Source organism: Hyaena hyaena, unplaced genomic scaffold, assembly GCF_003009895.1.
Source record: "Hyaena hyaena isolate Hyena2069 unplaced genomic scaffold, ASM300989v1 scaffold_79, whole genome shotgun sequence".
NCBI lineage: Eukaryota > Metazoa > Chordata > Mammalia > Carnivora > Hyaenidae > Hyaena > Hyaena hyaena.
The window spans coordinates 2,369,915-2,380,030 of NW_024080711.1; the positions used below are offsets into that span (position 1 = coordinate 2,369,915).

Below are 10,116 nucleotides of genomic sequence, written 5' to 3' on the forward strand. Positions count from 1 at the left end.
GGACCCATCTCCCCTCTGTCCTATACCTGCTATGCCTCCCACACAGTCACTATGGTCTAAGGGGGTAGCTCTGGCGGTGTGTGACTCAAGCCTGGTCAATAGATAACATGCTGCCTACACTGAGCAAGGCACTCTTCTAAGTACTTAAAAAAATTTTTTTAAGTTTATTTATTTATTTTGAGGAGGGGAGGGGCAGAGAGAGTGGGAAAGAAAGAATCCCAAGCAGGCTCCACACTGTCAATGCAGAGCCAGATGTGGGGCTCGATCTCATGACCTGAGCCAAGATCTCATGACCTGAGCCAAAATCAAGAGTTGGGTGCTTAACCGACTGAGCCACCCAGGGCCTCACCCTCTAACTACTTTTTAAATGTTAACTTATTTAAGCTACAGGACAACCCTATCAGATAAGTACTATTCTCATTTTGTAAATGAGAAAACTAAGATTCAGAGAAGTTGAATGGCTTGCCCAAGGCACACAGCTAATGAACTTTGTTTTCCTCTGACTGGTATGATTGGCTCAGCATTGTACCTGTGAGCAAGTAAGAGCCTATCTGATGCAATTGCTGGGGCTTCTCCATAAGAGACTTTTGTTCTTGCTTGTGCTTGAAGTGGGGTATATGTGAGAAGCAGTGCAGCCGTCTGCTGCTGACCACATTCTTTACAAATGAAGCCATTATAGGACAGAGGGAAAGAAAGAGAGAAACTAAGTCTCAACAATATAGGAGCCCTGGATCAAACCGTGTCTGAAGGCAGACCTACTCCTGACTTTTTCGTTTGGTGAGCTAGTGAATTATCTTTCTGTTTAAAAAAGTTTGGTTTGAGTTATCTTTGACTTACAGTAAAAAAAAAAAAAAAAAAAAAAAAAATCCTAGCTATGGGGCCCCTGGGTGGCTCAGTTGGTTAAGCATCTGACTTTGACTTAGGTTATGATCTCACGGTTTGAGTTCAAACCCCAAAGCTGGGCCTCTCTTTCTCTCTCAATATATATAAAACATTAAATTAAAAAAAATTCCTAGCTAGTACAGCTTAGTGTATCCACTTCATAATTCAGCCTACATAACTTTTTACTATTTCAAAGTCAACTGATGAGAAAAACAAGCATCCTTTGATGAATATAAACACTTAAATATTTAAAAGTTTTGTTTTGGCAGCATATTATACCACCAAAATCATGATTCATGCAGATAAGCACCAGTATACACACTTGTATAATTTCATGAACACAAGCATGCATGGTCTTGATTTTTTTTTTTTAATCAAAAGGTCAATGCAGAACTAAACATGTCCAAATCAGTGACACATTTAAAAAAGTTTGCAGAGATGACCTAAATGGGCTTCTTACCTCCATTCCGGTATAAGCCCCTATGCTTAACTTGAGCGCCTGTTGCTTGAGCACCTGTCACACTGCAGAGTCTCTTGATGACCCTTGTTTCTGTAGATTTTTCTACTGCATTTAACCCTATTTGCCCTCTGCTTCTTTATTCTCTTTTTTCGGATTGTTGTTAACAGTTTACTTTCTCTTCCCTTTTTTGTTTCTTTTTTTTAAAGCAATTTTTTAAATGTTTATTTTTGAGAAAGAGAGTGCGAGCAGGGGAGGGACAGAGAGAGAGGGAGACACAGAATCTGAAACAAGCTCCAGGTTCTGAGCTGTCAGCACAGAACCCGACGACACGGGGCTCAAACCAACAAACTGCGAGATCATGACCTGAGCCAAAGTCGGACACTTAACTGACTGAGCCACCCAGGCGCCCCACTCTTCTCTTTTTTGTCCGCACTTATACATCACAAGTGTTGGCATCTCCCAAAGTTTTATTCTCCACAGAATGAAACTTAGTTGTTCTTAGGATACAGGCTTAGCTGCTGTAACAAAAAGACTCTCGCCCTCTCGTCTCCCACAGAGTAACCCGCAACGCCACCTCCCACGAGAGACAAGTGTGTTTCCCCTTCACTTGCTAGCCGGCCCTGTAGGCAGGCGTCCGTGTGCCACAGACCACCCAGGAGTCGGGGTTACTTCTGTCCAGCTCTTCCACCATTCCTAGGAGGGGTATCCACGTTCTGGTGGTCAGAGCTATTTCCTCTGCGGCTCCTCCTGCCCGCCCCACACCCCATGTGCCCTGCGAATGCTACCCAGCCTCCAAGGTCCAGCGGTCACGGCCCATCCTCCCACGTCCCCGCCTCGAGTTCCAGCTCCCACCCCATCCCCACCCCAGACACCCAGGCTTCCCTGCTTTTGAGGCCCTTTGCTTGTAAACTCATTTGGTCCTGGGCCCAGCATGCCTAGATGTGCCCAGATGCCTTCTCCTTGAGGGGCAGCCCTGCGCTTTGTCCCTTGGCACACTGTCTCCCCTGCACGCAGCCTTGCAGGTGTCTGCGCTGCGAATCTAACTCTGTGACCACTTTCTTACTAACGTGCAAAATGTCCCCAGGGGAAAGGGGACCCGTGGAGCGAGCGAGGTCACGGCTGAAGGTCAGGGCTCCCTGGTTTTGCACTTGAGCTGGGGCTGGGGCTGGCGGCGGTCCCTGTCAGCGGGACCTGGGAATGGGCTGCTGGGCCTTCCCTCCCTCACCAGCACCTGCCAGCACAGTGGTCTGCCTTCCAGAGCCATTCAGCCTGTGGGCTAAATGCTTTCTGTAGCCTGATCCAGAGTTAAAAATAACTCAAAGGTCTGACCCACTAAGAGCCTCCTTGGATCTTCTAGGTAGGGTAAGATTTTCTTGGCAGCTCAGGTACATGCTTTAAAATGACGCCCCCCCCCCCGCCCCCCAGTTCACCTCACTTTCATCTAAACTGCCTGGAGCCTTTCCTCTCTTGGCCTGAGTTTGGAGCAGGCCTCTGGCTTTCTCCCTCCCTGTGGGGTTGGCCCAGTGCGGTGGGTCTCACCCCTCCCTTGGCTTCCTGGGCCTCGGGTAGAATTGCTAAGGTCACAGACAGATGTGCTTCTGCTAACAGACACTGGGCAGATGCCAGTCCCCATGAGTCCTCTTGGCTGAGTGCCCCTCCTCACCCCCAGCCCCGGCCAGCCTGCCAGAGGCCTTCAGCCAACGGCCACAGGGTGAGCTGAGGACAGCCACTTCTCCCTCCTGTCAGCCAGCAGGGACACTATCATCTCTGTCCCCTCGGCCTTCTTTCCACCCAAATCAAGGCCAGGTGGAAAGTTCCAACTGGTATTTCTTCAGGAGGTTGCCATTGGCAGGTAGCAGCAGCGAGGAAAACGGGCTTCCCTTCCTGCCCAGGGCAACAGACTTGTCCTCAGCTAAAGGGAAGCTGCAAGTTCCATTTGGAACTTGTCTCCAGGCAACAAATGATACCTGCAGCCTGGACTGAGACCAGGACAGCCAAGGGGAGGCTTGGCAGTGATCTGGACCCGGGTTCTAGGTGTTTCTAAAGCCCCATAATACATCTGCCCTTCCTATGGTCAGTGAGCTAAGACATTCCACCTTTAGCCATTTGAATTGGAGTTTTGCTAACTGCAACAGAAAAGGACCTGATAAGGACCTAATTGGCCTCCCTGTCTCCAGGCTTGCCAGCACCCAACTGAGATGGATCTTTCTAAGCTGCCAATCTAGACACCACCTTCCTGCGTAGAACTCTTCAATGACTCCCAGCCATTGAGGAGAATGCCCACTTTCTGCAGCCTGGTATTCCTTAGACTCTGGCATCGAAGCCAACCTCATCTCCTGCTGTTCCCATTTCTTCAGTTACATAAGCCCACTCCCTGGGGCCGGAGCCTTGCCGCACGTGCTCACAGCTCCAGGGCGCGCTCAGAATTCTGCTTCTGCAGGAGCACCATTTCTCACCCGATGGACTCCCACGAGTCTTCCAGGGTCCATCTCTGATGATGATGACGATGATGACTTTCTCAATACTCAAGCCCAAAATAGCTAAGTTTCTTTAGCTTCAATTTCAAAACACGTTATTAATTCATCACTCAAGAAATATTTGTGGGGCGCTCCTATGTGACAGGCACTGTACCAAGAGCTGGTGAATTCAAACGGCACAGACTTTGCCCTCCTAGAACTTAGGGTCTAGGTGAGGGTGGATGGGAGGTAGGCAGGAAGTATAGACAAATTAGACAAAGTGCTTTCAGGTCCAAGTAACAGAATAACTCATACAAAGTGGCATAAGCAGTGAGTGCTATGTTATGCAGCATAAGAAGTCAGAAGGTAGGCAGATTGAGAGTTGGTGAATTCAGTGGGTCAGTGATGTCTGGGACTGGGGATACGAGGTAGAATAAAGGACCTACCTCATAGGACTGCTGGAGGATTGAATGAGTTTATACATTTAAAGCAATAAATCAGTTCCAGGCACATAGTAAGTGTTCAGTGGCCATTAGTTGTTTATGAGCTCAAAGATGTATAAACAGCCCATCAATGAATGAATGGGTAAGCAAATTGTGGTCTATTCATACAGTGAAATATTATGGAGCCATAAAAGGAAATGAAGTACTAATACATGCTACAATCATGATAAATGTCAAAATTATAATGCTAAGTGAAGAAAGCCAGGTGCAGAAGGTCACACGGTGTATGATTTCTATTTATATGAAATATTTGGAATAAGTAAATCCATAGAGACAGAATGCAGATTGGTGGATGCCAGGGCCTCAAGAGAGGGAGAATGGGGAGTGACTGCTTAATGAGTAAGAGATTTCCTTTCAGGGCAATGAAAGTATTTCAGACCCAGATAGAGGCAGTGGTTATACAACATTGTGGGTGGGTGAAACACCACTGGACTATCCACTTTAACATGGTTAATTTTATGCCGTGTGAATCTCACCTCAGTAAAGAAAATACATCCATAAGGCTGTTCACTGAGACATAGTTTGAAGAAGCAAAACACTGGACACAATCTAATATCCACCAATGTTAAATAAATGAGGGTCTACCCTCACTATAACATATCACTTAGCCATTTAAAAGACTGAGCTAGAGCTCTATATACTAATTTGGAAAGATCTATAAGACATACAGTTACATGAAAAAAACAAGTCATAGAACATTTTAGTGTGATTCTATTTTTTTAAGCTTATTCATTTATTTTGAGAAAGAGAGAGGAACAGAGCATATGAGCAATGGAAGGGCAGAGAGAGGAGAAAGAATCCCAAGCAGGGTCTGCATTCAGTACAGAGTCTGACCCAGGGCTCGAACTCACAAACCATGAGATCGTGACCTGAGCCAAAACCAAGCCAAGAGCCAGACGCTTAACCCACTAAGCTACTCAGGCGTCCCAGTGTGATCTTATTTATTAATTATAAAATGATATGTAATGGGGCACCTGGGTGGCTCAGTCAGTTAAGCCTCTGACTTCAGCTCAGAAGCTTATAATCTCACGGTTTGTGAGTTCAAGACCCACGTCAGACTCTGTTCGGACAGCTCAGAGCTGCTTCAGATTCTGTGTCTCCTTCTCTCTCTGCACCTACCCCACTCATGCTGTCTCTCTCTCTCTCTCTCCCAAGAATAAATAACACTAAAAAAATTTTATAAAATGATATGTGTATGTGTATTAGTTTATACATTCATTCAAAGGGGCCTGGAAACCCACCTAACTGTTGAGAATGGTTACTTCAGGGGTGACAGAAGAGGTGAAAGGGATCTTGTACTTATTACCTTGTGTACTTAAGTATTATCTTGACTTTTATAATGAGAATCTTCCCAGGAAAGACAAATTAGTGTAAACACAAGACACCACTTTCTATGCACCAGATTGGCAAAACTGGAAAAAAAGTATAAGACCTTCTGCTGGAGAGACGTGGGGAGAGGGTGTTCTCATTCAGCGCTGGTGGAAATGGTAAGAACTATAGCTTCTTTGGGAACTAGTCTGATCCAGAAATCTCATTATTTTTGATCCAGTGATCTCATTATTTTTTTTTTATGTTTTTTTTTTTTTTTTTTATTTCTAGGAGAGAGGGAGAGAGAGAGCGCGAGCAGGGGAGGGTCAGAGAGAGAGGGAGTCACAGACTGAAACAGGCTCCAGGCTCTGAGCTGGCAGTCAGCACAGAGCCCGACGTGGGGCTCGAACCCATGAACCGCGAGATCATGACCTAAATGAAAGTCGGACGCTTAACCGACTAAGCCACCCAGGCACCCCGATCTCATTATTTTTTAAATAACGGCTTTCTTGAGCTGCAGTGTCCATCCTATGATCTGCCCACTTAAAGTATACAAGCCTGTGGTTTTTAGTATATTCAGAGTTGGAAACCATCAACACAATCAATTTTAGAACATTTTCGTTATGCCCCAAAAGAACCCCCAGAACTGCCTTGCGTTCATTAGCAACCAATCACATCTGGTCTCCCACCCACCCCTAGGCAACCACCAACCATCTTTGAATTTGTCTATTCTGAACATTTCATATCAATGGAGCCGTGTTTATAACTGGCTTCTCTCACATAGTACCATGTGTTCAAGGCTCAACCTTGTTGCAGGAATCTCATTCCTGGAAGTCTGTTCCACAGCAATAGAAGCACTTGTGCCTCAGGACATATGTACAAGGATGTTGATGGCAGAAACATTCACGACATTAAAAAGAAGAGAAAGAAAAAAGAAACCCTGGCGTGCCAGGGCTGCTCAGTGACAGGATGGGGGCCCGGGGCGTCACACAACGAAGAGGGAGTGCATGAACCCCAGGCCAGTTGAACTGAAGGGAATTCCCTGAACAAGAAACAGGAAGATACAGAAGAATGCACAAAACTTTCAAATCCAATTTTTGATATACAAACTCATCTTAAAATACTTTTTTAAAGTTTATTTATTTATTTTGAGAGAGAGAGAGAGAGAAAGGCAGAGAGAGGAGGAGAGAGAGAAATACAAGCAGGCTCTGTGTTGTCAGCACAGAGCTTGATGTAGGGCTCTATCTCATGAGTAGTGAGATCATGACCTGAGCCAAAATCAAGAGTCGGACATTCAACTGACCGACTAAGCCTTCCAGGTGCCCCAATATACAAACTCATTTTATTTATTTTAATTTTTTTAACGTTCATTTATTTTTGAAACAAAGAGAGCATGAGCAGGGGAGGGGCAGAGACAGAGGGAGACACAGAATCCCAAGCAGGCTCCAGGCTCTGAGCTGTCAGCAGAGAGCCTGACATGAGCCTTGAACCCACGAACCCCAAGATCATGACCCGAATTGAAGTTGCATGCTAACCAACTGAGCCACCCAGGCGCCCCTATACACACTCATTTCATGAACACTCCTCTGTACGTAGGCCTTATACCTGAGTCTGATAAGACCTGAATAGGATTTAAAGATGGCAGAGATGAAGCCCTTGAGTATTGCTCAGTCCTACTCACAAGCTCATGGAATCTAGAAAGTATATGAAAACAGCACAATGAGTCCATCGGAGAGAGGGGGGTTCTGGATTGCCTTCCGTTCCTCCTACAGAAGGCCCCAGCCAGGGGAGGAGGCTGCCCTGAACAGAGGCCTCCTGGGCTTTACTTTCCCCCCCTGTAAAGGCCTGGTCAGCATCTGGTTATGTCATGTCACCCAGCAATTCAGGTGCTCTGCGAACCCTGAGGGCCAAGCCCACCATCCTCAGCTCGTCCATACGGAGTGACTCCCCTTTGTGGGGCCCGAGGCTCCACATCTGTGTCTTCCCAACATCTGTGTCTGCATTTACAGGATCCAGGGCTTTACAATTCATGTCCACGTGGGGGCTTTCTGTGGACAGGCCTGGCCACAGCTTCACACAGTGTGTGTGCTGATGGGGAATGATATGGACAGACACACAGTTGGGGTTGCAATCAGGGGCTACAGGACTGAATAGGTAGGGGGTAGGGACCATGTGATGAAGGGAAGACCAGAGAGGGAAGGGGGAGCCGATAATAAAAGGAAAAGAAAAACAAAGAGGAACCACATACAATTGCATTTATGCATCTGGAGAAACTTTTGCATATGCTAAAGCATATATAAAGAAATTAAATTTAAAAATTAAAAAGACAAGGAGAATATACATGCTACTTGGGCGATTTAAAAAAGAATCAAAACAAAAAATGCCAGCTGCCTGACTACAAGAAGGACTTAATTCTTCCCTCCCTTCTTCCAGATCTTACCCCAGGGAAGGGCTTTGTGCAGAGGACTGTGAGCTCACAAGCTGCTGTTTGGCTCCATGCGTTCCCTTAACACAGCTTCCTAGAACACATTAGCTGCTTTCCTACAAAATTCTACCATGAATAATTGAAATTAAACATTCCCGGTCAAAAGAAATCAACACTGAATGATACAGTGCCCTGATTTTTCCTGTTTCTCACACCATTCTTAATCCACCAAACATGGAAATTTAAATTAAATCAAATTTCCCTGTCTTCTTGCTACATTAGCCAGGTTCCACTAAACTGACCATCAGGTGAAAGCAGCAAATGAACTACAATGAAATCCTGAGTCAGAGACCTAACTGACGTGTGTGTGTGTGTGTGTGTGTGTGTGTGTGTGTGTGTGTGTGAGAGAGGGAGAGAGAGAGAGAGAGAGAGAGAGGGAGAGAAAGGATTGTTCTGAGGCTTCTTGATTAGCTGACACAACTCTTGGAGGTGACAAATTATAGACTTCAATGAGTGGCTCAAAAACCTTCCATGAGTGGATAATACCATTGAGAACTCTGGATTTCCAACATTCTTCTCTGGCATTCTCACATGTTGACTTTCCATCCTAGATTTGTAACCTCATGGTCATGAGTGAATGCTGGCCTCCCAGGGTGCCTGGGTGGCTCAGTTGGTTAAGGGCCCAACTTTTGATTTCGGCTCAAGTCATGATATCACGGTTTGTGAGATAGAGCCCCACACGGAGTTGGCGCTGACAGCATGGAGCCTGCTTGGGATTCTCTCTCTCCCTTTCTCTCTGCCCCAACCCCTGTCATGCTCCCTCTCTGTCTCTCAAAAAAAAAAAAAGGTGGCTTCACCAAAGATCTGTCCACCTAGAACCTGTGACTATGACCTCATTTGGACCAAGAGTCTTTGCAGATATAATTAATCTCAAGATGAGATCATCTAATTTAGGATGGACCCTAAATCCAATGACAAGTGTCCTTAGAAGAGAACGGGAGGAGAAATACCAAAAAGGCGCTGTGAAGACAGAGGCCCAGAATGACAAATTCTCACTCAGAGGTTCTGGGAGAGACCAACCTTGCTGATGTCTTGACTTCAGAGTTCTGGCCTCCAAAATGACAAGAAAATAAATTTCTGTTGTTGTAAGTCACTGAGTTTGTGGTAATTTGTTACAGAACCTCTAGAAAACTAACACACTTATGGTCTCAATATGGCTGCTGGCTCACAAGCATCACGTTCTCACACCCTTTCATTCATAGTGGAAAGAAAGAAAGTTGGGACAAGAAGGAATTTCATTTTTCATTAGCAGAATTCTACTCCTCTTATTTCTTATTAAAAAATAAGAACATTTTGGAAAACAAGTATTTGTCAGAAAGAAGTAACAAGATTTTGAAAACGTGGGGGACAACATTGGAGGGTGAGGAGGGCATTTTTGTGGTCAACAATGGCTACCGGCATTTAACGAGTGGGAACCAGCTATCCTAAAAGCCTAGTGATGTGCTATCTGTTGAGACACACTAGGGATCAATTATGAGTTATCCCTGCAAGCTGGAACCTGGTTGCTCTGTGAACAAGAAACAGGATAGGAGGAGGGAGGGGACAGGAGAAGTGGCAGACGGGCAGGCAACTAACAATGCCGGTCACACATCGGAGTGACTCACTGTGATATAAGGCTATGGCACAAAACGGGCTGGGATGGTATCAGGTGTTCTTGGTTTCTGTTGGTGGGTGGCCAGATTCATTCGTTCATTCACCCATTCATTCACTGATCCAGTGAGCACAACTCAAATTGACTTAAGTCAAAAAAAAAAAAAAAAGGTTCAATTATTAGTACATATAACTAAAGTCCAGAAGAAAATTTGGGGAATCTGCAGGGGCTCCAGTGCTGTCATTAGGACCTGGTCTCTCTCTGCCTTTGTCCTTTGACTGCTTTCTCTGTGTTGATTTCATTTAAATAGGCTCCTCCCATTCAGAGATGAAATGGCCGCTGCCATTCCAGATTCACATTCCAGTCAATCAAGAAGATCCCGCCCTCTGCTCCAGGAAAGATTCTTTTCACAAGTATCCAGTAAACCTCCT

At 45.5% G+C, this 10,116-nt stretch overlaps 1 long non-coding RNA gene across 1 annotated transcript; it reads left to right on the forward strand.

The window, feature by feature from the left end:
* The first annotated feature begins 614 nt into the window (after positions 1–614).
* Positions 615–9,183, forward strand: LOC120232866. Its single transcript, XR_005528666.1, has 2 exons — positions 615–777; positions 8,989–9,183. It is a non-coding gene; the product is annotated as an uncharacterized LOC120232866 (long non-coding RNA).
* Positions 9,184–10,116: the final 933 nt, after the last annotated feature.